Raw genomic sequence first — 13,530 nt, 5'->3', positions numbered from 1 at the left:
GCCAGAAAGAGAAAAAAAAAAATACCACATGATATCACTTATATGTGGAATCTTAAAAAAAAAAAAAAAGGCACAAATCAACTTACCTACAAAACAGAAACAGATTCATAGACATATTAAACAAGTAAACATAGTTACAGTTATGGAGGGAAAGGATAAATTGGAAGTTTGAGATTTGCAAATACTAACTACTATATTTGAAATAGATAACAAAATTCTTCTGTATAGCTCAAGGAACTATATTCAATATCTTGTAGTAACCTATAATGAAAAAGAATATGAAATCAAATATATGTATATATATGTATGACTGAAGCATGCTGCATACCAGAAATTGACACATTGTAACAACTATACTTCAGTTTTAAAAAAAACTCACACAAAAAAGGAGAGATTGTATGGTGTTGGTCTTTCTGTCTGACTCATTTCATGTAGCATAATGCCTTTGAGTTCCATCCATGTTATCACAAATGGCAGGATTTCATTCCTTTTTAATGCTGAGTAATATTCCATTGTCTGTCTATCCCACAGCTTCTTTATCCATTCATCCATCAATGGACTCAGGTTGTTTCCATATCTTAGCTATTGTAAGTAATATTAGAATGAACCTGGGGGTGCATATATCTTTGCAAATTAGTGTTTTTTGTTTTTCTCAGATAAATACCCGGAAGTGGAATTGCTAATCTTATGATAGCTCTATTTTTAATTTTGTGAGGAATCTCTACACTGTTTTCCATGGTGGGTGCACCACTTAACATTCTTACCAACAGTGCACATGCTTGCCAAGACTTGTTATTTGTTGTCTTTTTGATAATAGCTGTTCTAACAGATGTGAGGTGATATCTTATTGTGCTTTTGATTTGGATTTCTCTGATTATTAATGATGTTGAGCATCTTTTCATGGCTGTTGGCCAGCTGTATGTGTTCTTCGGAAAAATGTCTAGTCAAATCTTCTACCCATTTATTAATCGGATTGTTTGGTTTTTTGCTGAGTTGTATGAGTTCTTTACATATTTTTGATATTAGCCCCTTATCAGATATATGATTTCCAATTACTTGTTCCCGTTTAGTAGGCTGCCTTTTCATTTTGTTGATGGTTCCCCCCCCCCCAATTTATAGGTCATGTGGCTTTAGTTACTACTTAGCCTCTTTTTTTTTCAGTTTTTTCCTTTTTTGTGGGAGGAGGTAATTAGGTTTATTTATTTTTAAATGGAAATACTGGGTATTGAACCCAGGACCTTATGCATGCTAAGCACATGCTCAACCAGTGAGCTATACCCTTCCTTCTTGTTCATGGTTTCTTTACTGTGCAGAAGCTTTTTAGTTTGATGTAGTCCCACTTCTTGATTTTGCTTTTGTTGCTTTTGCTTTCAGTGTCAGATTAAAAACACCATCACCAAGACCTATGTCAGGGAACTTATCACCTATATTTTCATCTAAGAGTTTTATGGTTTCACGTCTTATGTTCAAGTCTTTAATCCATTTTGAGTTAATTTTTGTGTATAGTATAAGATAATGGTCCAGTTTCATTCTTTTGCATGTAGCTGTCCAGTTTTCTCAATATCATTTATTGAAGAGATTGTCCTTTGTCATAAATTGACCATATCTGTGTAGGTTTATTTCTGGGCTAGCTATTCTGTTCCATTGATCTGTGTATCTGTTTTGTGCCAATATTATCCCATTTAAATTTCTATAGCTTTGTACTATAGTTTGAAATGCATTCAGTGTTGTTCTTCTATCTCCAGATTATTTTGGCTATTTGGAACCTTTTGTGGTTCCATACAATTTATAGGATTGTTTGTTCAATTTCTGTGAAAAATGCCACTGGAATCCTGATAGGGATTACATGGGTAGCATGAACATTTTAACACAGTAATTCTTCCAATCTGAATACAGAATATCTTTCCATTTATTTGTGTCTTCTTCTATTTCTTTCATTAATGTCTTATAGTTTTCAATATACATGTGTTTCACCTCCTTGGTTAAATTTATTCCTAGGTATTTTATTGTCAGATGAGGACTCAGAATTCATAGTGAGCCTCTTTGTGAGCTTTGAGTTCTCCCTGCTGGGACCCTCTTTCTGAACTGCTTTTGTATCAGAAGTCTTTGCCATTTTAGGTAGTGATCATAAACTGAGTTTCTCTACTTCTGATATTTTTCCTGGGTGCCTCATAAAAAGATTGAGTTTTCTGTTTTTATCCCCAGGCTAGGTTGACCTTTCATAGGCCTTCCCCAGACCAAAGGTAAAAAGGGAATCCCCATCTCTGTCCCCATTTCAGGTTAGGCAACATGTCCCTGGATTGTCCAGTTAATTAAAAATAAAATAATTGGTATACCAGAGGTGACTCAGAATTAGAGTTTCTCCTTGGTGCTTCCTTGGACCATGATGTCCTAAAACATCCAATAACCCAAGTACCCCTTAACAATTGGGATGAGTTATCCCAGCCAGTAGAGTAACCCATCTCTGCCTGTAGGGTCAATGACATGAAGAGACCAAAATGGCAACTGAGCAGTCTCAGCTTCTAATTGTATGAGACCATGGCTGTGTTTCCTGTTGGAAGTGTTTTCTCACTTAGGAATTAAGATTTCTAAACCTGCCAAGATAAAGATTTGTGGGGACAAGAAGCAAATATTCTTTAATTGGATTATTAGATATACTCATTATAGGGGCCGCTTTTACCTCTACCCTCTTTTTTCCTGTACATATGTGTCTCAGCTATGGAGGAAACAACATCATATATGGGTTGCTGGTTTAAAGCACATGCTGCTTCTGGAGGCTATCTCCCCAACTTGTTAGGGCGCTGTCTTTTTGCTGTCACCATAACTGAGCCTTCCACTGTTCTTTAAGGCCAGCTACTTCTGGGTGAAAACATATGTCCTAAAACTAGTGAATTCCATGGTGTGGGCCAATTGCCATATCCCTTTCATTATAAAATTAGCTTCTTAGAATAAATGTTGCATGAGATATGGCAGTAAAGAAACATTCTTTGTAAATCTTTGAATGATGATTCTGGTGGAAGCACTGGGAGAAAAGGATGAAAATCTGGAAACAGAATTGTTCCCATAAAGACACTTTTCTTCTCAATGAAGGGAGGGTTCTTATGAAATCAGCTCATCACCAGTTGGCTGCTTGGTCTCCCCAGGGAATGGTGCCATATTGGGGGCTCAATAATGGCTTCCGCTGTTGGCACTCACTAATGGTGGTAGCCAAATTAGCTCTGGTGAGCTAAATCCATGTGGTTAAGCTTGTGCATGGCACCCATCCCTGATACCACGCCACTTTGTACTTGGTCCATTGAGCAACCACTGGAGTGGCTAGGGAAAGAGGCCAACCGACATCTACATGACTAGTCATCTTATCCACCTATTATTGAGTGACTCAATATACAAGAGATACCCTCTACTGAGCATTTTTGTGGGACATGATTGTCTTCACATTACGCCCATTCCAAGAGGCTTATCTCTATATCTCTTCTCCAGACCATCCTTGTCATAGAGGCCGTAGGGGTAGGTTGAAGAAGTGACAGTAAAGCAGTGGGTCAGGTATCCAATAGAGGAATTCAGCCAGTTACTAAATGTCTACTTTAACTCTATATTCAAGAACTGGGGGAATTCATTGGATCTACTGTGCAGATGGACTGAGGCCAAGACTCCATTAATCACATGACTTTCATAAGCCCTCATTCTCATCAGTAGAACAGGGTGGCATTTTGTACCCTCAATGATTAGCATCAACTCAGAACCAGTATGTAATAGCTCCCAAAAGTTTTGGGCATTTTCCTTCCCAATACATAGTCATTTTAGTAATTGGCTGCAGGTCTTTCTGTGGGGAGACTTCTGGCCATATTGCTGGGCCCTTCCTTAAAGGGACCCAGCCTTCCCTTCAGTCAAGGACCTCTAGGCCTGTCAGCCTTTCTCTCCCTGGAGCGTATTAGGGTAATTCACCCACCTTGACTCTGAAGTAAAGAGCCACTACCTAGCCTCTGCCAATCCAGAATCCTGTTAGTCCCACTGAAATCAGAAAGCCCAGTTGTAAGGCGGGATCTCCCACTGCCATCTTTGGCATTGCTTTTCTCAGGTGCTTTCATCACCTGTGCATTTCTTATGCTGTGGTAAATGGAGCGTCCTCTGGACCTTCCCTGGCTTGTGGATGGATGTGGCTGGGGAAACTGTACATTTAGGTCCAATCCAAGATCCTGTCTCTCTGAAGTTTTGGCCCTTTGACACCTCATTATCTGTAGGCCATCTGAGTACAGGCTTTAGTAAACTAGCCACACAAGCTGTTAAAGCCAATTATGGGTGCTCAGGTTAAACACTGTAGCCTGAATCCATATAGATACACCTCTGTTGATAATTTCATGCCTGTTCAAACTTACATTTCATCCTTTTCAGTCTAATGTACTTAGAATCCACTTCTACCCTGCTTTCCAGTTTTTCCAGCTTTAATGCAACAATCTCTACACATTCTGACCTACATACAGGCTAACCACTAAAAGAAATCCATTTAGAACTTTCAAAATAGCATAGGGTAAATTGGGATTTAAAAAACACACACACACACAACTAAACTCTTGTTGGACAGGACACTTCTCTTTTGGTTCACACTGATCACTCCGTATAGAATATCCTTCCATTTCTCTCCAGCTATCAAAACTTTCATGGTTACACTGAGAAACTCTTTCCCCTTAAACATAGAAAAAGAGAAATAAGGAGCCCCAGAGGAGTGAGCACTTTAAAACAGCACATAGTGAATCAGAGCAGAAACATAAAAAAAATCATTCTAAGGAGAGGTAGTACCCAGGCTGGTAGGACTTGACTTTGTTTATATCGCTTATCCTTAACCTTGTTTGGATGACAAATCACTTTGAAAATCTGATAAAAGCTATGAATCCCCTGTAGAGAAAATGTACATGGACACAAAATACGCAGTCAATTTTCAGGTACTCAGGAGCCCCTAGTTATCCCAGTCGTAAACCCATAGTTAAGAACTCATACCTTTCTGGATTGATTCAGTGTATTAATAATTTAAGAAAGAAGGTGTCCATCAGAAGGGGGTTTATTGGTTAGGCATGAGTATAGAAAAAAACAGAATCCCAAGGCACACACTATCAGTGTGCATCCAAATATCACCCGTGGGAGAGAGGACTTGACCAAACAATCCATCAAATGTCCTGGTCCCGAGAACAGGGTAAGAGTATCATCCTAAGTTAGCCTGAAGCCACTGAGCGCTCGAACTATCAAATTCCTTTTGTTTTGGCTTCATGCACTGCAAACAAACTTCTGATTTTAATTTGACTCCTTGAGTGGCCTACCTATGAGGCAAATGTGCTTTGGTCAGAGACTATGAGTATTCTGTTCCCTCTGCAGAAAGAGTTCCAGTGTGAGTTAACAAACTGGTATTCTGTTGTTTTCTTTAAAAGGCCCTCTCAGGGAGTTTGGTTACTAAGAGTCCACATATAAAAAAATGATTCCAGGTTTCTGAACTTGGGTGGCAGAGGGACGTACCTCTATGAAAGACTGATCCTAGTTTTTAAGTCTACAAGGCAGGGAGAATATGAAAGATTTGCCAAGTTTCTAATTTAAACCTCTCAAATATATTGTTCAGGACAAAGAGCCTGCCAGAGTCACTGACTTTATTAATTTTATCCTGAGCCTAAATGAGAAGAGTCAGTAGAGAATTTTGAGACTTTTCTACAGAACAAAGGGCTTTAAGCTATTTATATATCTTTAGGAATTACAGGCACCAGTCACAGTCATGCAGTTTCCCATGACAACCAATTATTATGCAATGCTTTGAGATTCAAAGTTTCCTACCAGAGGAAATAATATTAAAATTTTGAGACCCAGTGTTTTTAAGGAGACTGCAGATAACCTTACAAAGTCTTTTTCAAAAGGCTATAAAATATTGAACAGGATGGATACAATTAAAAATCCTCTCATGAGAGCTGTAGTCTTGTGACTATTCTCAGCCTTCATCTTTCTCTAACAAGGTCTTGAGAATGGCTTCATAGCCCTGAATTTCTTCTTACACCTTAATTACATTTTCTCTCTAGAGTTTCTTTTTACTGGCAACTAATAGGTAAGAAGACTGCAGTCTCTAGCTTCAGGCAAGATTTTATTAGCTAGAAGTCAATAGCAAATGCAAAATTTGTAGAAATCTAGAAATTAATACATCAAATGTGAAAATAATAAATTGTAAGAAAAATATTCATATATCACCCAGCACGTGAATGGTCTCCTAATTCAAGTCTAAACTCTCAATCTGGTATCTAAGTCTTTAAACAAAGTACCCCACCACCACTGCCCCACCCATGTGTCTTCTTTCCCCCTTAATCCCATAACAGTCTCTGTTCCAGCCAAACGATGTCTTAGTGTGGGTTCCCTCAGAAACTGACTGCAAGATTCCAGTGTAGGGAGTTTATTTGGGAGGTGGAAGGGACATCTGCAGGGGAGTTAGGAAAGTGACAACAAGGAACGGAACACAGCCAAGAAAGGGTGTGTTACTAAGCCATCTGCCACAAAGGCCAACTGGAGCTTAATTCCACAGGAAGATTCTGGAAAAGGGCACAAAGCATATCTCAAAATCATCTCACGGAGAGATAGGGGAACCGGCGTATTTTACTCTTCAGTCTTTGGCTGAGGCTGATCCAGGGAGTGTTCATTACTGCAGCCCATCCTGCATGCTGAGTTTGGGTGAGCAAGACAGCTTTCTGCTGGAACAGCCTTCAGGTACAGAGATGCATCAGATACAGAGATGGCAGAGTCTGAGGGAGGCACAGGCAAGGCACTAAGAGGGTCTGTCATCTCTCGTCCCTGCTCTGAATAACTGTGCACTCCCAGTTTCTCTCCAAAAAAAAAAAAAAAAAAAAATCAACTTCTTTTCTTCCTTCACAATTGTCTGGAAAGCCTTCTCTCCCAGGAAGCTTTCTCTGAGTAACAGTAAACCACTCTCAGATTAGTTAAGATTATGTGCCTTAAATGAGTGAAGGAGACTCCTACATGGACAAGTTAGATAAAGTGCCCTCCTCTGAGCAGATGCAGCCCCTGGGGCCACAGCTCTGTAAAGAAAATGGTGCTCCTTCTGAAGCAGCTCCTACAAGTGAATACAGCTTGGAGAATGGGAGGTGAAATAAGAACTGGACTTCAACCCTTGCTCACCAACTCAGGCATTTTTAGGCAGTGCACAAACTGAGCAACAGTACCATGACAGCCTTGCCTATTCTGAGCATCCTTTCCTCTAGAGCCATCCTGAACTTATGTGAATAGAGCTTTCCAGCAGAGTCTGATCAGCAGTTTCCCAAGTATCCATTTGTACTCATTGATGTGTTTTGTGACTAAAGGAAAGGAGAAAGTAGGTGGTCCAGGACCAATTGGGGGAAGAGACAGAGAAAAACAGGATATTGAAGATGATATATTGTTTGTGCTACAATTGTCCCTAGATACTTCTTCCTGGGGGCCTGCAAAATATTCTCCACCTAACTTCCAAGACACTGGAACAAGATCCCTGTCTAAACTTGACATGCCAAATGCCCACTTCATTTCATCTTCAAAGTCATATAGAAGAAGAAGGTGAAATATGGAGTGGAAATAGTCTACCCACTGTTCAGAGCAAGTGGTAAAATCTAAAGTGGGTAGCAGTCCTGAATGTGAGTTCCTATGTGTATTTTCCAGTTAATATCTGTTCACTGACTAGGTACAGCTCGAAAAGTTCAATGGATTTTTTTTCTTCTAAATGTTTAAAATGACAATTTATAATATTTTAAAAATTCATAAAATTAATTTAAAATTTCATCTAAATTCCCTTTATCACAGAAACTACTTTAAATTTTGGGGGGAAGGGGCAGTGGTAATTGGGTTTACTTATTTGTTTATTTTTTGGAGAGGGTACTGGGAATTGAACCCAGGACCTTGTGCATGCTGAGCATGCACTCTACCACTTGAGCTGTACCTTCCCTCCCCCCACAGAAACTATTTTTAATTCATTAATATGCATATACAGTTTTTACATAGTCATCATTTTAACTGCTACATAATATTCTAGCACCTATTCAAACCCATTTCTTGTTTTTCAAGAATTTTTTTATAAACATCTTTTTCTTTGGTGGGGGAGATAATTAGGTTTAATATTTTTATTTATTTATTTTTTAACAGAGGTACTGGGGATTGAACCCAGGATCTTGTGCATACTAAGCATGTACTCTACTGCTGAGCTATATCCTCTCCCCCAGTAAACATCTTGATTATAGATATTATCTATAGTTAGTAGTCATTAGCCATCTTCTACATCCCATAGCTGGAAAAACCTTCCTGATTCTAGCTTTTGCAGCCCCTGTCCACAACCAACCTCCCCTCACCTGCATTTTAAGCCCTACGCCAGGCAGTAGGGTGAATCCTGACCTTAGGCATGAGGTAGTTAAGCACTTCTGGCTCGACGCTCACTGACACGCCATCACTGCTTTGACACCTTCTGTGTGCTATATGTCAGACCAAGCTCAGGGAATTACAAAGATGAGTGAGATAGATTCCTACTCTCAATAATTTTTTTCTCATCCTGAAGTCTGGTTGCCCTGTTCCAGACCCACACCCATCATGCTGAACTCAATAAAACTTAGTCATTAGAAGTGTAACAGAATGTTTCATCAGAGCCTAAATGTACATGGGAAATAAAAGAACTATGACCATCTTCTATAAATTACCCCTCATCAAGAGCATCTATTTTAATGACTTGACTGCATGGTTTTTATTTCTAATAAAAAGCTAACTAAAGGAGGAAGGGAGGTAGTTGACACAGGGGAATTTGAATGGGTGATCAGAGAAAGGTGGGAAAATAGAATATTCCTGCTCATCAACTGCCCTGGGTCTCACCATTTTGACAAAGGACCATCTGAGGTTCAAGTAACCTCAGAGCAGAGCCCTTCAGGGGATAATTATGTGGTATGGTTAAATTTTAGACTTTCTAAAGGGAGATTACATCCCCACATGGAATACTTCTTGCCAAGTATAGAATTTGGTTCTTCACTCCCACCCCCACCTCCAGCTACTCCACCTACCCAGCCCTCAACTATTCCTCACCTTCTCCTAAATTCTAATTTTCAGAGGACTTAGTTTCCCTTGGACTCTAGTTTCTTATTTATAGACACCGTAAATTCTTTAGAGCTTCTAGGTAACTGATTTCTTGGGAGCGCTGGTCCTTTATAATCTTGAAAAAAAGATATACTTTTACTTTCAAGATGAATTAGATGGTCAGTTTTTGGTTCACTTTATTACCCACATCTTGTTGTTGATGTCTCTCCTTAGCCTCCAGAGTCTCTCAACTTAGATTAGTTTTGCTCACAAGTATGACTACTTTGGTATATTTTAGGGACACGTTATCCATTTCCTTTGTCCAGCCAGGAAATTTGAATCCTATTCCCACCATGCCTTCTGCCTCCCTCCTCTGTCTTGACCTAATAACTGTTATCATGCTCATCACTTGAGCTTTGCAGACATTCACGTGGTCAAGCACATCTTGATATGTAAGGCTTCTGTCTTCCTTTCTGCTGTGTGTGTTTCTTTTTATCAGAGCATGCCTTCAGAGGAAGGGGTTCCTCAACTCTCAGTGACATCTGTGAGATACTTAATCTCTTTTACTGAAGTCTTTTTTCATCTTGGGTTTGGGTCCATCATACTCCTTAGTTCATGGCCCTGTCATCACTGGTCCACTCAAAGCCTCTCCCTTCTTTTATTTACTTATTTATTCCCTTTTATTCCCATTTATCACTTCCATTCTTCTCTCAAATAGGCAACCACTCTAATATATTTGATGTGTATACTTTTATTTGTGTGTTTCTTGTAAAATGTATTATGTAAGTGCATTTTTAACTTATATAAATGGTCTTGTGCTATACCTCACTACTTCTTTATGGTGCACTGTGGTTCTAAGATCTAGCCATGGTGCTGGATGTACATCCGGTTTGTTGCTTTTAACTGACAGATAACATTCCATTGGGTGCATCCTTCACATTTTACCTGTTCAGTCCTGCAGTGATGGGTAAGTAGATTGCCTCCAACTCATCAATTTTTAAAGGAAAAACTTGCAGTGAGAACCCTCATATATCTCTCCTTTGAACATGTGTGAAAATATCCCTTGGATATAGGAGGGAAATAATTGAATAATAAAGCACATGTCATCTTATTTTTACTTTGTCCTGCCAGGTTGGGTTCCAGAACGTCTGCACCAATCTGTTCTCCACTGGCAATGTGTAAGTATCCCTATATTTCTATATCCCCAATAATACTTAGCATTAATTAGCTTTCTGATTTTTGCCAATATGAAGGGTAAAGAGTGATGCAACTCAATTTTAATTATATAGTAACACAATGGAAATGCTACAGATGGAGTCTTGGCTTCTCATTGACTCATGCCTCTCCCTCACGTCTCACACCAACTCAGTTGTTAAATCTCAATTTGTTGTTACGCATCCCTCAAGCACATTCTCTTTCTCTTTGCCGTGACCTAGGAAAAAATTTTTCCCCTTCACTACTCCAGTTGCTTCTTCATTTGACTTAGTGTCAGATTCCACCCCGTCAGTACTATCTATATCTACTATAAAATGAATATTCCAGAAGCTCAGCCCTTTGAGGTAAGAATGAGGATGTTATGAATGAATAATGGTGAGGACTTTTTACCTAAAACTCTGATTCAGGAGTTAGCAAAAATTTTCTTTCTAGCAGGGATCTCTAAACTTAATGAGGTATCAATTAAAGATATTATTCCTATATGAATTTCCATCGGGGAATTTCTGAAAGATAATTATCATACTCTGGTGGAAAGAAAACTGGCAATCATTGAAGAGTTTAGAATATCTGAGCTTGGAATCCACTCTTTTGAGTCAAAGAAGTAGATAAAACTTAATCATCAGCAGATGCCTCCTTCATTTTGTGTTTCTAAGCTTTGCTTCATTATATTTAGTTAGAACTCTTTAATTACAAGTTATGAAAATAAATTCAAGTTAGTTAAGCCAAAACAAATTGGGGAATAGAAAGGAGGGAGTAAATTATTATAAAAACACAAATGTTTCTCCCAGAAGCCAAGGGGAAAGTACAGACAGACTTCAGGAGGGGAATTTGAAAGCCACAAGACCTCTCCATTCATTTCTGTCAGCAGTCCAGCCAGCTTTCTCTATTTCTCAGACCATGTGGCAGACTATCACTCCCCCCAAACCCCCATCCTAGATTTAAATGCTACAGATGCTGCAACCCAGAGACTGCCTCAATTCTCCTTTGGCCTTAGCATTATCTCACTTTGCCGAACACCTTGGCTTTCTGTCACCTAAGAGGCCTGATAATACAGAAATCAAAAGCAGAAATGGTGTTGCTAGTGACAGACATAACATTTGTGGAACAGTTGGATGGAAGTGGCGGGCCTTTACTACTTAGCCCAGGAATTGTTGGATCGTAAGAAACAATATCCACACCTGATGCAGGTTGTACCCAGAGATCTTGGACTTGAAGCTGGATGCAGAAGTTACATGTAACTGTATTGTCGCTCACTAGTGAGTTTGAGGTGGTGTGTGGATTATGTCCATGAGGGCACTTGGGACTGTATGTGAGAAGACAGGCATGTATGCTGAGCATCTAGGGGGTAGGCTGGGTGAACATGAGAAGATTTATGGGCCAGAAGTGGCATGCCCACTTCTGCCCAAATTCCTCTGGCTAGAACTCAGTCATATGACCACATGCACCTGCAAGGGAGGCTAGGAAATGCACTCCAGATATGTTCCCAGGAAGTTGATGAGTATCTGACCACTCTCTGCCAGCAACGCCTTCCACTTCTGCAAAATGGCTTCAAAACCTTTTAAATTCCAAAAAGTCGGCTCTGTTCTCCCTTCTTCTTTGTATCCTTTTTCCTCTTATGGGTAGCAGAATATGCCAGCAGAGTCTGGGCATATGAGGGATATGAATTAGTTCTATACTGGGAGGGAGTAGTGCTTGGTTGCTGAAGAAAGGGGAAACGGTGGATCCCTGGGGAAGAGAAAAAAGAAAAATAGGGAAATAAACAACCACATGGTGCTTATTCCCCAACTAGATCAAAGAATCTCTCCTCTCAGTCTATTAAAGACTCTGTCCTAGGCTCAGAAATTGAGAAGCTGGGGGAGGGTGTAGCTCAGTAGTAGAGTGCATGCCTAGCATGCACAAGGTCCTTGGTTCAGTCCCCAGTACCTCCGTTAAATAAATAAACCTAATTACCTCTTCCTCCCGCCACCCCCCCAAAAAAAGAAGGAAAAAGAAATTGAGAAGGAGCTTCCCTTTCTACACCTGAGGCACCAGATACCTACTTTATTTCAGCCTCAAAATGATGGGTCAGGGGAGGAGAGGAAGAGCTCAGAAGAAATGTCACTGTACTCACAGTTTAGAGCATCCAACCTAACTTCACATGAAGCTCCTGAGGCCTGCTTGTGCATCCCCATCAGCTTTTTTGGAGTTGACGTCTGTAGGCTGTTTATTTGCGAGTTAAAAACTGTATAAAATGTGATAGAGGTAAAGGGAGAGAGTTTAGAATTCATAGTTGAATCAACATTAGAAGAGGCTTTTAAAGAAAAGAAATACGTAAATTTCATCTATAACCTTAGCACCTCAACACAGTATTTTTATTTCCTTGTGTTTCTTTTTAGTCGTTATTACCATGTACACTAACATTTTAAAAATATATTCATCACTAAAAATTACACTAAAACTACCATCACAATCAAAAAGAGCCTAAGGAGACATGTAAATGTAATGTGGTATTCAAGATTGGATTTGGGAGCAGATAAAGGACATCAGGCAAAACCTAAGGAAATCTGAGTGAAGTATGGACTTTAGTTAATAATAAGGTATCAGTGGCGGGTAGGGAATAGCTGAGTGGTGAAGTGTGAAGCTAGCATGCACAAGGTCCTGGGTTCAATCCCCAGTACCCCATCAAAATAAGTAAAGACCTAATTACCTCCCCCCAAACAAAAAACAACAAAACAATAATAAGGTATCAGTACTAATTCATTAATTTTAACATATACACCATAGTAATGAAAGAAATCAGTAATATAGGAAACTGGATATGGGGTATATGGGAACTTTCTGTATCATCTTCTCAATTCTCCTGTCAATCTAAAACTGTTCTGAAAAATAAAGTCTAGTTTTACAGAGACTGCATTATTAGTCTATCCAGTTACTGTTTTTCTAGTGTTAGATGTTCATGCTGTTTCTGGTTTTCCACTGTTAAAAATAATGTACCATAAGCATCCTGTACAGTGGCCTTTTAAATGAATTCAGAACCAGAGTCAGCTTCAGATAGAACTAAGAAGTAGATAAACTTTAATGATTGTTCCTTCCCCTTTTCCAATCATTCTACAACAGATTTCTCCTATTTTTTTTTAGCTTCTTACACCCCCTCCTTGTTTCCTTATAGTTTGTTACAGCATAATGAGTGCTATTCTAGTCTCCAGAATGAATCCTACCCTGAGAAAAATGTGTTTATTTTTTGTTTTTTTTGAAGTCTAGTTGATGTACAAT

At 39.2% G+C, this 13,530-nt stretch overlaps 1 protein-coding gene across 1 annotated transcript in view; it reads left to right on the top strand.

The window, feature by feature from the left end:
* Positions 1–13,530, top strand: part of CLPB (ClpB family mitochondrial disaggregase) — a 236,013-nt gene that overhangs the window by 74,931 nt on the left and 147,552 nt on the right. Inside the window, exon 2 of the mRNA XM_074372574.1 lies at positions 10,195–10,241. The gene's annotated coding sequence lies outside the window, so the exon portion shown is untranslated. The remainder of the gene's footprint in view (positions 1–10,194; positions 10,242–13,530) is intronic.

This window comes from Camelus bactrianus, chromosome 10, assembly GCF_048773025.1.
Source record: "Camelus bactrianus isolate YW-2024 breed Bactrian camel chromosome 10, ASM4877302v1, whole genome shotgun sequence".
NCBI lineage: Eukaryota > Metazoa > Chordata > Mammalia > Artiodactyla > Camelidae > Camelus > Camelus bactrianus.
This window is presented reverse-complemented; position numbering and strand designations above follow the sequence as displayed.